An 18591-nucleotide genomic window follows, 5' to 3' on the forward strand; every position below is an offset into this window, starting at 1 on the left:
GAGCAAATAATCAATCAATCAATTTGTAAGCACCTAAAAATAATGCGATAAATAACAATCAACATGAAGCTATCAAGAATAAATCACGTCAAACCTACCTAATATCCTTCTTTGACAGGGTAACACAGGATAGGTTGGAAGCAGTAGATGTGATATGCCTCGACTTTAGTAAGGCTTTTGACACTGTCTCACATGACCCTTTCGTAAACAAACTAGAGATTTATAGCATAGACAAACCTACTATAACAAGGGTGGCCAAACTTACTGACTCTCTGAGCCGCATATAATAATCTTTAGAAGTTTGAGAGACAGACACGCTTGCCAGGGCTCAGGGCTTCAGCCCTGTGGGAGCATGATGGTGCTTGGGACTTCAACTGAAGCCCCAAGATTCCCCTCCCCACAAGGCAGAAGCACCTAGCCTCACCTCCCCGCCATGGAGTAGAAGCCCTACGCTCCCCCTGCACAATCTGGTAGGTGGAGAATGGGCAGAGCGTGTGGAGGGCTCCGTGAGCCACACTTTAATTGTAAAAGAGTCGCATGTGGCTCGTGAGACATGGTGTAGCCACCCCTATACCAAAAGGTGGGTACACAATTGGTTGGGAAAATATACTCAAAGAAGTTATCAATGGTTCACAGTCAAGTTGGAAGGGAATATTGAGGGTTCCTGCAGGGATCTGTCCTAGGTCTGATTCTGTTCAATATCTTAAATTATTTGGATTATGGCATTGAGTGTACACTTAAGGTTTGCAGATGACAACCAGCTGAGAGGGGTGGCAAGTGCTTTGGAGGACAGGCTTAAAATTCAAAATGATCTTGACTGGAGAATGGAGAAATGGTCTGAAATTAAAAAAGGTTAAAATTCAGTAAGGACAAATGCTAAGTACTACACTTAAAAAGGAATAATCAACTGCACAAATGCAAAGTGGCAATTATTATATAGGAAGGAATACTGCAGAAAAATGATCTGGGGGTTATAGTGGATCACAAGCTAAATATGAGTCAACAGTGTAACACTGTCGCAAAAAAAGCAAAGATCATTCTTGGATATATTAGGAGGAGTGTTTTAAGCAAGACATAAGAAATAGGTCTTCCAGTCTTCCACTGTAAGAGTAATGAAGCACTGGAACAAATTACGTAAGGAGGCTGTGGAATCTTTGTCAGATTTTGTGGAGAATTTTTAGAACAGGTTAGACAAACACCTGTAAGAGATGGTCTAGATCAGTGGTTCTCAAAGCCGGTCCGCCGCTTGTTAAGAGAAAGCCCCTGGCGGGCTGGGCCAGTTTGTTTACCTGCCGTATCTGCAGGTTCGGCCGATCGTGGCTTCCACTGGCCGTGGTTTGCCGCTCCAGGCCAATGGGAGCTGCAGGAAGTGGCGCAGGCCGAGGGATGTGCTGGCCACCCTTCATTTGCCTGGAGCGGCAAACCATGGCCAGTGGGAGCCACGATTGGCCGAACCTGTGGACGCGGCAGGTAAACAAACCAGCCCGGCCTGCCAGGGGCTTTCCCTGGACAAGCGGCGGACCGGCTTTGAGAACCACTGGTCTAGATCAGTAATTCTCAACCTATTAATCATTGTGGGCTGCATATGCGGTGCACAATGTGTTACCTGGGCTGCAGGTTGAGAACCACAGCACCATACCCATCCCCCATGCACTGCTATGCCCAGCACCCTCAGCCCAGAGACACAGTGGATCCTGTAGCGGTGCCCCAGTGGCGGGGCTGGGTGGCCCCTGTTGTACAGGGCCAGGTAGCACCCCCAACCTGACCCTGCCACCAACCCCAATCATGACCCACGCTGCGTGGGGACAGGTGACAGCCCCAACCCTGACCCTGGACCCTTTTGTGTGGGGCTGAGCGGGAGCCCTGAACCCTAAGCTGGGCCTTGTTTTGCTGTGCCAAGCAACAGCCCTGACCCTGGACCTTGTCGTAGGGGGCTGGGTGGAAGCCCCCACCCTGGACACTGCTGTGTGGAGCCAGGTCACAGCCCCGACCCTGACCCTAGACCCTACTGTGTGGGGCCGGGTGGCAGCCCCAACCATGACCCGGACTCAGGTGTGTGAGGCTGGGCGGCAGCCCCAACCCTGCTGCTAGACCCTGCCCCAGGGCTCTGCTGTGCGGGGCCGGGCAGTAGCCCCGACCTCGACTCCAGACCGTGTTGTGGGGTCCGGGTGGCCTGACCCAAGACTCTGATGTGCGGAGCTAGGCAGCAGCCATGGCCCTGGACCCCGACGCCCTTTAGCACACAGCTGCATCCCAGCTGTATGCTAATTGGGCCACAGGCAGCCCACTGGGCTTGAGAACCACTGGTCTAGATAATACTTGGTCCTGCCTCACTGCTGGGGACTAGAGTAGATGACTTATTGAGATCCCTTCCAGTCCCACATTGCTATGATTCTATGCCTTTAACTTTCTCATTTGGTTTTGATAATGTCAAAATGTTTCATTTGTAAGGTAAAAATGTTCCATTTAGACTTTTATATTATAGTAAAATCTTGATTGTGTTTGACACTATCAAAATGTTTCCATGATTCCAAACCAAACTTTTTTGGAAATTTTATTTCAAAGAAAATGTCAAAATTTGGTGTTTTACTCCTCTTTGGAACAAAAACAAACTTTGAACTGTTGGAATTCCATTTTCCAACCAGTTCTATTTTTAACATTCCTCAGTAGAGCTATTTACGGTACATAAATACTTGTACTGTGCATTATTGTTTGTTTAGTCTTGAACATCATTGGTTTGGAAATGAACATGTAAATCACTAACTGTGTGTTTTTAGTAAACTCATGTAATATTGAACACCTCACTTGGATTTCCTGCTAATCAGTTGGAGACAGGAGCTCAAAATAAGCAAAATGGGAAATGATGCATAAACTCAAACACAAATCTATTAATTCAAAAAGTTAATTAAAAAACCCTTGAAAGATTATTTTGAAGAACAGTTGTGGTAGCCTTCTGAGGGCAATCCTATGATTTTGCATATCTATTCATTATTTTAGTCGAATAGCAGTACTTAGCCCTACAATCTCAAATCACAGCAGTTTGTTAATGCATGCAGATCATGCCATACAGTGCATATAATCTATAGTGAAATGCAAAAGCTAGCATTAATGCAACATTAATGTTCTGAGATTGAGCACTCACAAGTCAGGAAAATTTAAATGTTATGATTGCTCTGGGAATGTTAACTCTGATGAGGGCTGCCCAAAAATTTCCTATTGAAACTGTTTTTCAACAGAAAACTTGCTTGACTAAAATGATTTTTTTATTAAAAGTGTCCACTTTCCTGGAACATTTCAACTTGATGAAAAAACAAACACCCCCAAACTGAATATTTGTATTAGGAAATGCTATCATAGTGCCTCATGGGAGCTGTCATTTGGGTGTCTCATGCCACCACTTTCCTCTCTGGTCTAGGTTCCACAGCTAGACTATGTCTCTCACAATGATCTGCAGCCAGGAAGTCCTATGACGACTCAGCAAGATGAGAGAGAGAGAGTCTGACAGGAAGTCTGGCCCATAGAGATGAAATAAAGCATGAAGCCCTGAATTACAACTCCAAGAGACACTTAGTGGCAATTACAAACAGAAATTCAAAATTTTCAGCTAAAACTTTTAGAGAAAAATAAAATAAAAATGAGAAGTTGAATTTTCTATGTACTGCCCTCCCCTCCGATTTTCCCACTGCCCTCCCCTCAGATTTTCCCACTATGTGTAACTCTAACACATTACACGTACTCGATATTTTATATAATACATTAATAAAAAGTAATGACGTGAGGTTTTGGGTATCTCTTAGGCAATGATGAGCGATTTTTCCCCCCACCTTTTTCTTTCTTGACTCAGTGAGACTACTCACATGAATAGTGTTAAGCATATGTATGTGGCAGGATTGCAGCCTTAAAAGGTAATAGGATGTTTTTGACTTTAAAACTTCACATTTAAGCTGTGGCATACAAACAGATATAATTAATTAAATAAATTAGGTGGTTTTTTTTTTTCAATTTTATTTTATATTTGTGCATGTAAAATCTTCTAGAGATAAAAAAAAATGAACAGACAAGAAAGGTCCTGTTACAGTGACACGGTCCAAATTCTGTTACTTTACCAAAGTGAAGAGTCTCATTGAAATCAATGATAAGTCACAACCATGACCTAAACAAAAAAATAGTTTGGCATCTTTGTTTGCTGAACACCTGGTGGCAGCATCAACATGACCATTCTTAACCCCTATTTTCTAGGTTTGCTTTATCTCAATCACAAAAATCCTATCAGCCATAAGTTCTTACTCTGGGGAAGAAGCCTTAAAACAAATAAATTCATACATCAGTTGAATGACTTATTTTGTAAAAGGATGAAGTTTTCTGGTTTCAGATTTTTGTACTTTTCTAACTCAAAAACCAGCTTTGGTATCTGCAACTGACATTTGGGAAGTTTATTTTTAGAACAGAATGCCACAAGGGATTTAAGAATCTGAACTCAATGCACACAGTCTTTACTGTCCCATTGCTCTGGAAAGGTTATTGAAATTAATTAATAACACAGCAGTACTTATAGGATATTGTGTGAAATTGATTGTGGCCAAGTTACAAATCAAAGTTACTGTGTTGTGTCTTATTTTAGTTTTAAAAAAAAAGAGATGGCTTTCTTCTTCCCTGTTCTCCTGACTACATATTTTTACTCTGAGATGTTGAGTTATTATCCATGTACTTTACAGTTTAAGTACCTGCCTAAAGGAGGGACACTGCCCTGGCCAATTATCAATTTAGCCTCTCCAACCTTTCCTTTTTTACCTCCTCCTGCTCTAATTCCTGGACAGAAAAAATTCTCATTATGAAAATTTTGCTTTTTTCCCCTTTATAACAAAGTTTCCACACCATCATGAAAGTTCCATGGAAGTGGAATTGCTACTAGGCCTTGGAGGGAAATAAATTTCTATTTAGGTAGGAGTTTAAGTTTTGGAGGAAAGATTGATGACCACTGCACATGGGCTGAGATGGAAGGCACCACCAGGGAATAGTTTCCCTTAATGAGTGACTTTAGTTCTGTCACTTTATTGGATAGCTTCAGGCTTCTGATCATAAAAACCTAGCCTGAGGAAAAAAGGAAGGAGGTGTCATTTGAATATGACAACCTCAGTGGGTGAAATGCTGAGAAAGAGACAGTAGGCTGGCTTGTGCCTGAAGGGTATACTCCATCCTCAATAAACAATGTGGTGTCTTTCTTAAACCTTCCTAACCTAAACAAGAGTCTGGTGATTCTGTTTCTGAGGGTACCGAAATTCATGAGTTCATACTCTGTTCTGTGAAAGTGGTAGTGTTGAGTTTTTTTTCCCCCTAAAGTACCTCTTCACCACAGCTGCTAGTGTAACAATGATTACTTACTTATATTCTGGTAGTGCCCACAGTATGCTACCTGCTATCCAAACCCATAGGAAGAAGCAGTCCTGAATAGGTGACAACTTACGTTTCAGTCATGCAATTTGTTGTGGTTGAGTGGATGCTAGGTTATTCATGGTCAAAAAAACAAGAGCAAACAATTATCCTGTGAAATACCTTGTCCCACTGGGATGAGATGGAGGTGCAGTGATGCGACCCTTTTCCTGGTCTACCAGTACTGGCTTCACGCTGTGCGACCCGAGCCATTGAGTCTTTCTCAGTTACTTCCTTCGCCTCTGGTAGCTACGTGCAGCTGCTGCCTTGCATCTTTGCTGCCTGTGTTAGCCATCATTTTCAGGGTTCTCGTTGAATCTGTCCACCTCGTATAATGCCCAAGGCGATATTTCCGACAAGCCTTCATCGCTGATGGCATATCTCCAATGAGCAATCCCCTACTTCAGATGTTACACCCCCTCCACCACAATGAGGTATTTGTGTGGGAGGGGACTTGACTATGCTGATGATGTTGTTCTTTTAGTACAGAGCCCTGGTAGGTTTCATGAGGCACTCCAGCATGAAGTGGAGGAGTCAGCTAAGCATGGAGGAGGAGTCAGCTAAGATTGGTCTCCATGTTTCATGAAGACAAAACTGCAAAATCTGGGACCAAGTCCACCTGCGTCTCCAATCTCTTTGAACAACGAAACCATCAAATCAATTTCCAGCTTTTGCTATCTGGGTTCTATACTTACCAGCTACTCCAGTTCTCACACAGAGGTTCTCCATCAGTTTGGCATCACAGCATGTGCCATGGGCCATTTACAATGCATATGGAATCAACATCATCTTAGTATGACAACCAAGTTTATGATTTTTAAGGCCAAGCTTGACAAAGTCCTGGCTGGGATGATTTAGTTGTGGTTGATCCTGGTTTGAGCAGGGGGTTGGAGTAGATGACCTCCTGAGGTCTCTTCCAACCCTAATCTTCTATGATTCTATGATTTATTCAAGCTGTATCCTTCTCATATTGCAGCAAAACACAGACATTAAGCCACACAGACTCTTTCCATACAAAATATCAATGTCATATATTAGACATAAAATGGAATGACTTCATCTGTAATGCAGATGTTTATGGTCATTTGGGTCTACAGACTACTGGGGCCATTGTCCGCAGGTGGCGCCTTATGCTTTTCGGACATGTTGCAAGGATGCCAGGAGATGTTCCAGTGAATGCCATTCTCCGGGTGGCTTATTCATAGATTCATAGATTATAGGACTGGAAGGGACCTCGAGAGGTCATCGAGTCCAGTCCCCTGCCCGCATGGCAGGACCTAATACTGTCTAGACCATCCCTGATAGACATTTATCTAACCTACTCTTAAATATCTCCAGAGACGGAGATTCCACAACCTCCCTAGGCAATTTGTTCCAGTGTTTAACCACCCTGACAGTTAGGAACTTTTTCCTAATGTCCAACCTAGACCTCCCTTGCTGCAGTTTAAACCCATTGTTTCTGGTTCTATCCTTAGAGGCTAAGGTGAACAAGTTCTCTCCCTCCTCCTTATGACACCCTTTTAGATACCTGAAAACTGCTATCATGTCCCCTCTCAGTCTTCTCTTCTCCAAACTAAACAAGCCCAGTTCTTTCAGCCTTCCTTCATAGGTCATGTTCTCAAGACCTTTAATCATTCTTGTTGCTCTTCTTTGGACCCTTTCCAATTTCTCCACATCTTTTTTAAAATGCGGCGCCCAGAACTGGGCGGGGCATTCATACAGGCCAGGGCTTTATAAAGCAGCGCACAAGCGACCAGGGAGCTTTGCGAACAGGGGCTGCTAACAGGGAGTTTCACAAGGGAGTTCTCCAGGTGAAGGAGGAGCAATACAGCACCCTTTTGGGCTGACAGGGGGCTGCAGACGGGAGTTTGACAGAGGGAGGCTTACGATGGTTAGGAAGACCCGCAACACCTGTGCCAGCACTGCTACTGTCTCCTCCACCTGTGCCTGTAGCCAGACAGAGTGCCTAAGCATGGATGCCTCTACCCAGATCCTGGTGTGGTTTTGCAAAGACTGTAACTTGCAATTTCCACTTACTGATATCCAGGCTGGGGGGACCATCCAATGTGAGAGGTGCCTGCTGGTGGAATCTCTCAGGCAGCAGGTGGGAGAGCTACAGGAGGAGGTGGCTAGGTTGAGGAGCATCCGTATCCACGAGCAATTCCTTGACAGTGTCCATGTGGAGACAGCTGAGGTAGCTGTCCCAGTACACAGGACTGCTGATACACCACTGGTGGAGGAGGAGATGGCTCAGGGTGGACACTGGCAGCTGGTTACTTCTGGCAGCAGGCAGTGCTCCACCCTTGCTCCGAACCCTCCTGCCGTGGTTATAGGTAACCGTTATGCTCTTCTTGATACAGGAAAGAAGGAATCACTCCCTACAGTAAAGGAGGAGAAGCCTCGTACCCCTAAGGCTGGAAAGTCTGCTGCCACCACTGCGAATAGGAAACGTAGGGTAGTGGTGGTCAGAGACTCTCTGCTGAGGGGGACGGAGGCGCCCATCTGTCGCCCTGACATTTCATCTCGGGAGGTATGCTGCCTGCCGGGGGCCCGTATCCGAGACGTTACGGAGGCATTGTCGAGGATTATCCAGCCCTCTGACTACTACCCCATGCTACTCATCCATGTGGGCACAAATGATACTGCGCGGTGTGACACTGAGCGGATCAAGAGTGACTACAGGGCTCTGGGAGTACGGGTGAAGGAGTTTGGAGCGCAGGTGGTATTCTCTTCAATTCTTCCTGTCAAAGGTAGGGGCCCAGGCAGAGACAGATGCATCATGGAGGTGAATGCCTGGCTGCGAAGATGGTGTCGCCAGGAGGGCTTTGGCTTCCTAGACCACGGGATGCTATTTGAGGAAGGACTGCTAGGCAGAGATGGCGTTCACCTTTCGAGGAGAGGAAAGACCCTATTCGGACACAGACTGACTAACCTAGTGAGGAGGGCTTTAAACTAGGTTCGACGGGGACAGGTGAGCAAAGCCCACAGGTAAGTGGGGAACATGGAGACCGGGGAGATGGGTCGGAAACAAGAGGGAGTGTGGGCTATATTGGCAGAGAGAAAGGAGAGTCAGGACAAAACTGGGAGGAAAGATCAAACCAGTATCTTAGATGCCTATATACAAATGCGAGAAGTATGGGGAATAAGCAGGAAGAACTGGAAGTGCTAATAAATAAATACAACTATGACATTGTTGGCATCACTGAAACTTGGTGGGATAATACATATGATTGGAATGTTGGTGTGGATGGGTACAGCTTGCTCAGGAAGGATAGACAGGGGAAAAAGGGAGGAGGTGTTGCCTTATATATTAAAAATGTACACACTTGGACTGAGGTAGAGATGGACATAGGAGACAGAAGTGTTGAGAGTCTCTGGGTTAGGCTTAAAGGGGCAAAAAACAAGGGAGATGTCATGCTAGGAGTCTACTACAGGCCACCTAACCAGGTGGAAGAGGTGGATGAGGCTTTTTTCAAGCAACTAACAAAATCATCCAAAGCCCAAGATTTGGTGGTGATGGGGGACTTCAACTATCTGGATATATGTTGGGAAAATAACACAGCGGGGCACAGACTATCCAACAAATTCTTGGACTGCATTGGAGACAACTTTTTATTTCAGAAGGTTGAAAAAGCTACTAGGGGGGAAGCTGTTCTAGACTTGATTTTAACAAATAGGGAGGAACTCGTTGAGAATGTGAAAGTAGAAGGCAGCCTGGGTGAAAGTGATCATGAAATCATAGAGTTTGCAATTCTAAGGAAGGGTAGAAGGGAGAACAGCAAAATAGAGACAATGGATTTCAGGAAGGCAGATTTTGGGAAGCTCAGAGAGCTGATAGGTAAGGTCCCATGGGAATCAAGACTGAGGGGAAAAACAACTGAGGAGAGTTGGCAGTTTTTCAAAGGGACACTATTAAGGGCCCAAAAGCAAGCTATTCCGCTGGTTAGGAAAGATAGAAAATGTGGCAAAAGACCACCTTGGCTTAACCACGAGATCTTGCACGATCTAAAAAATAAAAAGGAGTCATATAAAAAATGGAAACTAGGACAGATTACAAAGGAAGAATATAGGCAAACAACACAGGAATGCAGGGGCAAGATTAGAAAGGCAAAGGCACAAAATGAGCTCAAACTAGCTACGGGAATAAAAGGAAACAAGAAGACTTTTTATCAATACATTAGAAGCAAGAGGAAGACCAAAGACAGGGTAGGCCCACTGCTTAGTGAAGAGGGAGAAACAGTAACAGGAAACTTGGAAATGGCAGAGATGCTTAATGACTTCTTTGTTTCGGTCTTCACCGAGAAGTCTGAAGGAATGCCTAACATAGTGAATGCTAATGGGAAGGGGGTAGGTTTAGCGGATAAAATAAAAAAAGAACAAGTTAAAAATCACTTAGAAAAGTTAGATTCCTGCAAGTCACCCGGGCCTGATGAAATACATCCTAGAATACTCAAGGAGCTAATAGAGGAGATATCTGAGCCTCTAGCTATTATCTTTGGAAAGTCATGGGAGACGGGAGAGATTCCAGAAGACTGGAAAAGGGCAAATATAGTGTCCATCTATAAAAAGGGAAATAAAAACAACCCAGGAAACTACAGACCAGTTAGTTTAACTTCTGTGCCAGGGAAGATAATGGAGCAAGTAATTAAGGAAATCATCTGCAAACACTTGGAAGGTGGTAAGGTGATAGGGAACAGCCAGCGTGGATTTGTGAAGAACAAATCATGTCAAACCAATCTGATAGCTTTCTTTGATAGAATAACGAGCCTTGTGGATAAGGGTGAAGCGGTGGATGTGGTATACCTAGACTTTAGTAAGGCATTTGATACGGTCTCGCATGATATTCTTATCGATAAACTAGGCAAATACAACTTAGATGGGGCTACTATAAGGTGGGTGCATAACTGGCTGGATAACCGTACTCAGAGAGTTGTTATTAATGGTTCCCAATCCTGCTGGAAAGGCGTAACGAGTGGGGTTCCGCAGGGGTCTGTTTTGGGACCGGCTCTGTTCAATATCTTCATCAACGACTTAGATATTGGCATAGAAAGTACGCTTATTAAGTTTGCGGATGATACCAAACTGGGAGGGATTGCAACTACTTTGGAGGACAGGGTCATAATTCAAAATGATCTGGACAAATTGGAGAAATGGTCTGAGTTAAACAGGATGAAGTTTAACAAAGACAAATGCAAAGTGCTCCACTTAGGAAGGAAAAATCAATTTCACACATACAGAATGGGAAAAGACTGTCTAGGAAGGAGTACGGCAGAAAGGGATCTAGGGGTTATAGTGGACCACAAGCTAAATATGAGTCAACAGTGTGAAGCTGTTGCAAAAAAAGCAAACATGATTCTGGGATGCATTAACAGGTGTGTTGTGAGCAAGACACGAGAAGTCATTCTTCCGCTTTACTCTGCGGCTTGTAACATACATGGTAAAACTCCACCAACCAAGAGTGGAGGTGACCCAGAGGCAGACCCCCATTACATGGGTTCATCAAGTCTGTTCCAATGTTGGACTCTCAAGCTGTCAAGCCTTTGTGGTTGCGCAGGAACGGACCAAATGGCAAATGATCACTATGGCCGACTGTCTGGCTAAGCGTTGAAGAAGAAGAAGTGGATGCAGCTTTTCACAGGGAGCCCCACTGACTTGTGCAAAAGTCGGTCTTCATGTGAAGCATTGCAGGACCCAGGCCTAATCCCCATTATCATGCGAAGACTCTATGTATGCAAACGCCCGTGTCTCAGTGGAGCCTAAAGGGGGCCTAAAATACTAATAATACAAAGGCGTACTATGGCAGATACTGAGAGGGCAGGGACTAGACCTGCCCAGAACTAAAGGTTTGCCCCCTCAATTGATGGGGAGGAACCACTGAACCCAAACCACAACTGAAGTTGTGGGGCAATAAAAACAAAACAGGACAGGGAGTAAGGCTCAATTGTTAAATATCAGGGAACCAGAAGGGAACAATGATCAGAGAACCCCCAACAATGCCCACTGCTTCTCAAAGGCATCTAAGGACTCAGTGGAGCCTACCCAGAAGAATTCTGTTTGGAGTCTTGACTTAACAAGGAACTTGAAATAGTCCCCCAAATTGCAGAACAACCCCAATCCAACTTCCTCCTCCTAGTGTGATGGATGTCTGTATTGGCCTATGCCAGGACTAGGTTGATAAGGAAGTCTCATTACTTTGTGGAGCCACAGCTGGGGTGTGTGTAAGGGGGTTTAAAGGGATTTGGGATGCAGGAGGGGGCTCCAGGCTGGGACCAAGGGGTTCGGAGGGTGGAAGGGGGGTTAGGGATGGGTGGGGCAGAGCAGGGGAAGTGTGTGCAAGCTCCATGCAGCATTTACCTCAAGCAGCTCCCAGAAGCAGCGGCATGTCCCCCCTCCAGCTCCTACGCGGAGGCGTGACCAGGAGGCTCTGCGCACTGCCCTGTCTGCAGGCTCCAGCCCAGCAGCTCCCATTGACCATGGTTCCCTGCCAATTGCCTGGGAGCCGTGGAGTCCGTGCTCAGGGAGGAGGAATGGAGACAGCATGCAGAGCTGCCTGGCTGTGCCTCTGCCAGAAACAACAGGGACAGGGAGCCACTTGTGGGGAGCCACTTTTGAGCACCCCCACGGACCTGAAAAATTTTACTGTGGACACTTGTGTCTGTGTACAGACATGTTGCCGACCCCTGCCAATTCATCCCACACTAGTGGGCTCCATAATGTGGTACTTGAGTGTGGTGAGGTGATGAGGATGCTGACTTGTTCAAGGGGCTATCCTCCCTACAGCAGCAAGAAGTGTTACTCACAGTGGGAAAAGTCTCCACTATGTAAGGCACTTCCTTGGTGTTTCTAAATCCGGTTGGCTGAAGATCACAAGTTCAGTCAAGCCCAGTTAAACTTGTCCAGACACTATGCAGAGGCATACAACACATGGAGAAACCTGACAAAATGGGATGTGAAGCTGAATGCCCATGGAATGTCCAAGATAGACCTGTAATCCATCCTGTCAAACATCTTCTCCTGGTCCAGGGAAAGGCGGACAAGTGATAGACTATCCCTACATGATTGAAGGAGTAGGTCCCAGATCAGATAGAGATTGCCAAAGATCATCCAGCACAGGATGGTGTATGTATGGTTCGGGTGGATCATGTCCGACAGAATGGACCTCAGCTGCTGCAAGATGGCTTTTGCTATGATTCTGTAGTCCATGCTGAGGTGCTAAACTGGGCACCAATTCCATAAGTCATGGGGATCCCCCTTTTTGGGCAGCAGGGTCAGCAGTGCCTACCTTCAGAACAATGGGAGCCCCCACTTTCCAAGCATTCTGCCCAGCAGGCAGCAAGGTCCAGGCCAGGGATTTCCCAGAATGTGTGGTAGAACTGGTCAGTACATCGATGCCTGGAGATTTGTTTGTGGGCATCAGATGGAGAGCTTCTCAAAACTTGGCCAGAGTGAGAGGGTTCTCTAACTGGTCTCAGTCACCCATGCTATCCCTTGGGAGTACAATGCTGGTGCTTGCAAGGTCTTGTGGGATGGCTAGGTCTGGGGAGAAGAGGCTACCATAAAAGCCCTCATCCTTTCCTACATCTACACTGGAACTAGAAGGGATATGCTGTCCTCCACCAGGAGCCAGGTTTTGTGCTTTTTGGCACCCCTCTTTTTCACCAGGGCATAGAAGTGGGAACTGTGATTCATCTCCAGAAAGAACTGAATGTGGGATCTAACAAAAACATCCCTGGCCCAATGGTCATCAACAGCATTGAGCTCATCCCACTTCTCCTTACATTGCAGAGAGATGGATTCCTGGGGCAATCAGCCAGGCACCTCTCCCACTCCACTGCTCCATCACCATGTCCCGCTGTCAACTGCCCCCCTGGGAGATAAGCATGGCAGAAGAACTAGATGTACATACTTTCCCCACATCCCACTACCTCTGTGCCAAGGGAAAGGCATGCCTCTGCCCCCCATTAGGCCAGCCAAGATTCTCAGAAAGATGCCATAAAGCCCATGTCCTCCAGCAGACTGTTGTTAAAATACCAGTGGGTCAACCCTGTCTGATCAGTCATTTATAAAGCCACCTCAGCCACTAGAAGGTGGACTGAAAATACAGTTGTCCTGATGCTGGAGAAGTGGACCTGCAAGATGTTAAATGGGGAAACATAGATGCAGTCCAGCTGGGAGTGGCATAACTGAGTATCAAAGAAAGGGGTAGTGTTTTTCTCCAAATCCAATGGGGAGGGGTCAGGCTGGGTCTCATGATCTGACCCAATGCTGCTCCCAGGTTTAACATAATAAATAGTATAAATATCTATTTATAGTAATTCTAAGAATATTAGTCTGACACGACTTAGTTTTCATCTGCAGTGCACTCTCTGGCACTCTTTTCTTATAATTTTTGCTTTTCTTCAAAAAAGAAATAAGCCATATATATTTCTCCCCAAGTTCTGTAACACTGTATTTAACACTGTGAAAACAGTGGAAAAAAGACAAACAACAACTCCATCCCAACTAGGCTTTCCACTCAGCCCTGAGCCTACCTCTTTTGCTCAAGTAATGAGGCAGATTGTTACACAGTATATAACATTATGAATTTATTTCAGACCTCCAACATGCTAACATGACTTAAGAACACTTCAGCCCTGTTTCTGATCTCACTTTTACTGTGACTATTTTAGATCAGAAATAATTATTGTGGACTCAGACTGACTCAGTTCAGCTTTAACTTTCACCCCTTTGCTTTAGTTACATTGTTTCATAACTTTTAATAATTTCTAAATGTATTGCTGAATTTTACACCATATGCACTTGAGAAATATACATGTTTTTTGCCTAGCTCCTGTTCACATAGTATACCAGAATATACTTATATAAGCAAACCAAAGCCGGTACACATTCACCATTTTTTTTTTTTTTTGCTTTCAACTCCCGCAAACTTTAGGATCCTTAGAAGAAAATGTGTTCTCCCTCTGATGTAAGTATTTTTAATGAATTAGCCCCTAAGCCATTGACCTCCTACTAAGCCTTAAAACTATCAAGTCAATAAACAACTTAAGCCTGCACACAAAGTAAATCCCTTATATTCTTGTCTACGGGTGAATGCATATCTAGAGTGGTATTGATTATGTAATTCATTCTGATGTTTCTGCCTGAGGTATCACTAAAAGCATTGAGATTCCAATGACACATATGATAGGAGATCAGGAACGAGAACAAAAGAATTATATACCATCCCTGCCATCTGTTAAATTAAAAAAAATCCTTAAAATTGTCAATTAAGAACAAACTAATGGTAACTGTCAAGAAATATTGCATTGCTGAGAACTGAGATTTTACTTATAGGATGCTGCAGGTGCCCAAGAAGATTATAAAATTAGGGGTCAACTTTAAGTGGTTGAATACAATATGGGCAGTGTTTGGATCCAGAATGCAGAACTCGTCCTGTGGAGGACTCCCACTCACTGCTGTTCTTCTCTGGGAGGGAGTCTTATAGACCTTTACTCTCTCTTTTCCTTGGGACTTACCATGAAGCCATTATAGGATTTGTCCTTCTAAGTAGTAGTACTAGCAGTGGAAAGGATTGTGCTACTCCCTGATGCTGTGTGTTTAGATGATTACAATCCCTTGGTAGTCCCATTCTGAATTAGGAGGCTGATGACTTTGATTTGTCAATCTCCATGAAGAAGCAGAGAAGCCAGCTGAAGCGTCATGAGTGTGGCCAGGTCAGGTGGGGGACAGAAATAGCAGAGCCTTAGCTGGAAAAGTCCTTGAAATAATTGTTCTATTTTGGCTAGGATGCCATGTGCAAATTAACATTCAGATGGCTGCCAGGTTCAGATTAATATCTCAACCCCAAATTCAACTCTGGCAGTATCCCAGTCTGGACACCTCTGCAATCTAGAATGAGTCATTTCCCTCTTTACTGAAAGATCTGTCTGTGTGGTTAAATTAAAAATCCCTTTCATATAATTAGCAGTGCTTATTTAGGCTTTTTTTCTCCTTTCCACTATAGTTGTGAGTTTTGAATTTCAAAAGAAGACAAATATAGTAAACATATGCTAATGGAAAAATATGTTTGACACATTACGGTACCTAAATGAATGCATAACAAATAAAAATTACAATACTTTGAGTACAATACAGTCAACAATATACTGAAATATGTCAGAAATCACTGCTTGCTTCCCCAAGTGGGAAGCTAAATTAGTATGGAAAATTAGTCTGTTGTGCTAAGACTGACTTCATTTATCTGTTTCTCCATGATTTTAATGCAATTTGTAACACTACAATAAGATATGTCACTGGGACTTAAATGGGAATCATTCATTTAAAGAATCACAAATAGATATAAGGTAACTTTGCAACTGTTTACTTGATTTCACAGCATAGGAATAAAAGAACACATTTGCTGAAGACGCTGTTGCTGTTACCTAAATCAACACCCATGTTTAACAGTTAAAAGCGACAACCTACAAGGAAGAAGGTCTCTTTTGTTAATGTGCCTCAAAAAGTGTACTTAAGTGTTTGAGTTTGAGTGAGAGGCCTAAAAACAGGTAATATGATGGTTGATTTGATTGTTAGATACTATTCATAGTTTACTTGTTTGTAGAAATAGTATCATTTTAGTTTTGAAAAGTTACAAAGCACTTGTAGAAATTTCCTCATGATTTAAGTGTGGTTTGACACTTCCCTTTTTGGGTATTAATCATCTTCTTTTCAACAGTTTGCATCCAGTAATTTCTAATTGTCCATCTAGCTGCAAGGATTGTGTGGTATGGGGTTTCCAGCATTTAGATCCCCAGTGGGAAAAAGTTGATCTCATGGTCTGATATCGTGGTTAAAGTAACAGACTAAGGCCTGGTCTACACTACGAGTTTAGGTCGAATTTAGCAGCGTTAAATTGAATTAAGCCTGGACATGTCCACACGACGAAGCCCTTTTTTTCAACTTAAAGGGCCCTTTAAACCGATTTCTTTACTCCACCTCCGACAAGGGGATTAGCGCTGAAATCGGCCTTTCCGGGTTGGATTTGGGATAGTGTGGATGGAATTCGATGGTATTGGCCTCCGTGAGCTATCCCAGAGTGCTTCATTGTGACTGTTCTGGACAGCACTCAGATGCACTGACCAGGTAGACAGGAAAAGCCCCGTGAACTTTTGAATTTCATTTCCTGTTTGCCCAGCGTGGAGAGCACAGGTTACCATGCGGAGCTCATCAGCACAGGTAACCATGATGGAGTCCCAGGATCGCAAAAGAGCTCCAGCATGGACCGAACGGGAGGTACAGGATATGCTCACCATATGGGGAGACAAATCAGTGCTAGTGAACTCCGTAACAGTAAACAAAATGCCAGAACATTAGAAAAAGTCTCAAAGGGCATGAAGGACAGAGACCATAACAGGGACGCACAGCAGTGCCTCGTGAAAATTAAGGAGCTAAGACAAGCCTATCACAAAGCCAGAGAGGCAAACGGAAGGTCCGGGCAGAGCCGCTGACATGCTGCTTCTACACAGAGCTGCATGCCATGCTAGGGAGTGCAGCCACCACTACCCCAACCCTGTGCTTCGACTCCATCAATGGAGAATCACGCAACATGGAAGCGTGTTTCGTGGACAAGGAAGATGATGATGATAAAGACAATGAAGATAGCTCACAGCAAAGAAGCGGAGAAACCGGTTTCCCCAACAACCAGGATATGTTTATCACCCTGGACTTGTAATCAGTAAGCCCCGAACTGACCCAAGGCATGCTCCCAGACCCTGAGGGCACACAAGGGACCTCTGGCGAGTTTACCTTTGTAAATATTACACATGGTTTAAAAGCAAGCGTATTTAATGATCAATGATTAATTTGCCCTGGCAATCACATCCAGTACAGCTACTGGAAAAGTCTGTTAATGTCTATGGGGATGGAGTGGAAATCCTCTAGGGACATCTCCAGAAAGCTCTCCTTCATGTACTCCCAAAGCCTTTGCAAAAGGTTTCTGGGGAGGGCTGCCTTATCCCGTCCCCCATGGTAGGACACTTTACCACGCCAGACCAGTAGCATGTAGTCTGGAATCATTGCATAACAAAGCATGGCAGCGTATGGTCCTGGTGTTTGCTGGCATGCAGACAACATCCATTCCTTATCTGTCTTTGTTATCCTCAGGAGAGTGATAGCATTCACGATCACCTGGTTGAAATGGGGTGACATTCATTTATTAAGGGGACATTCAGAGGTGCCCGTTCCTGCTCGGCTGAACAGAAATATTCCCCGCTGTTAGCCACGCGTTGGGGGGGGGGGGGGGAGGTGATCATCCCAGAGAATTGGGTGTGGGAGGGGAGAGGGGTTAGTTGGGTTTGTGCAGCCCCTCCTTTTACACTGCAAACCCATTTTAAATGGCAATACCATGGGTGTTTTGTATGGGAAATGAGGGCGCTGCTCTTTGAAACCATTCCCACATGTTATGAAGGTTAAAAAAGCCAAAAGACTGTGGCTTACCATGGCTGCCTGCAAGCCGAATTCTGTTGCCTGGCACTGCGTGAGTGATCTCTCACTCCAAAACACCAGGCCCTCAATATAAGAGGAAAAATGCGACCTTGTAATGAAAGCACATGTGCTGTGTAATGTGAACAGCAAAATTTAATGTGAAAGAGTGTACCCATTGTTCTCTAAAACGTGTCTTTTTAACCACCTCTCCTTTTTCCTCCACCAGCTGCAAATGTTTCTCCTTCGCAGAGGCTAGTGAAGATTAGAAGGAGAAAATGGCAGTCTCGGGATGATATGTTCTCGGAGCTCCGGATGTCCTCCCACGCTTACAGAGCACAGCAAAATGCGTGGAAGCAGACAATGTCAGAGTGCTGAAAAGCACAATATGAATGAGAGGAGAGGTGGCGGGCTGAATTGTGGGCTGAAGAGAGCAAGTGGCGGGCTGAAGAGGATAGGTGGCATGAGCTTGCTGACAGAAGGCAAGAGTCGATGCTCCAGCTGCTGGAGCATCAAACTGATATGCTCCAGCGTATGGTTGAGCCGCAGGAAAGGCAGCAGGAGCAGAGACCACCGCTACAGCCCCTGTGTAACCAACAGCCCTCCTCCCCAAGTTCCACAGCCTCTTCACCCAGACACCCAAGGACACGGTGGGGGGGCCTCCGGCCACCCAGCTACTCCACCCCAGATGATTGCCCAAGC

General features: G+C 44.8%; 1 long non-coding RNA gene across 1 annotated transcript in view; it reads left to right on the top strand.

Annotated features, from left to right (window-relative positions):
* The window catches only part of LOC122174263 (uncharacterized), a 39497-nt gene extending 21161 nt beyond the window's left edge, over positions 1-18336 (top strand). The window contains exons 2-3 of the long non-coding RNA XR_010601863.1: positions 15806-15974; positions 18119-18336. This is a non-coding gene — a long non-coding RNA (uncharacterized LOC122174263). The remainder of the gene's footprint in view (positions 1-15805; positions 15975-18118) is intronic.
* Positions 18337-18591: the final 255 nt, after the last annotated feature.

Source organism: Chrysemys picta, chromosome 1, assembly GCF_011386835.1.
Source record: "Chrysemys picta bellii isolate R12L10 chromosome 1, ASM1138683v2, whole genome shotgun sequence".
Classification (NCBI taxonomy): domain Eukaryota; kingdom Metazoa; phylum Chordata; order Testudines; family Emydidae; genus Chrysemys; species Chrysemys picta.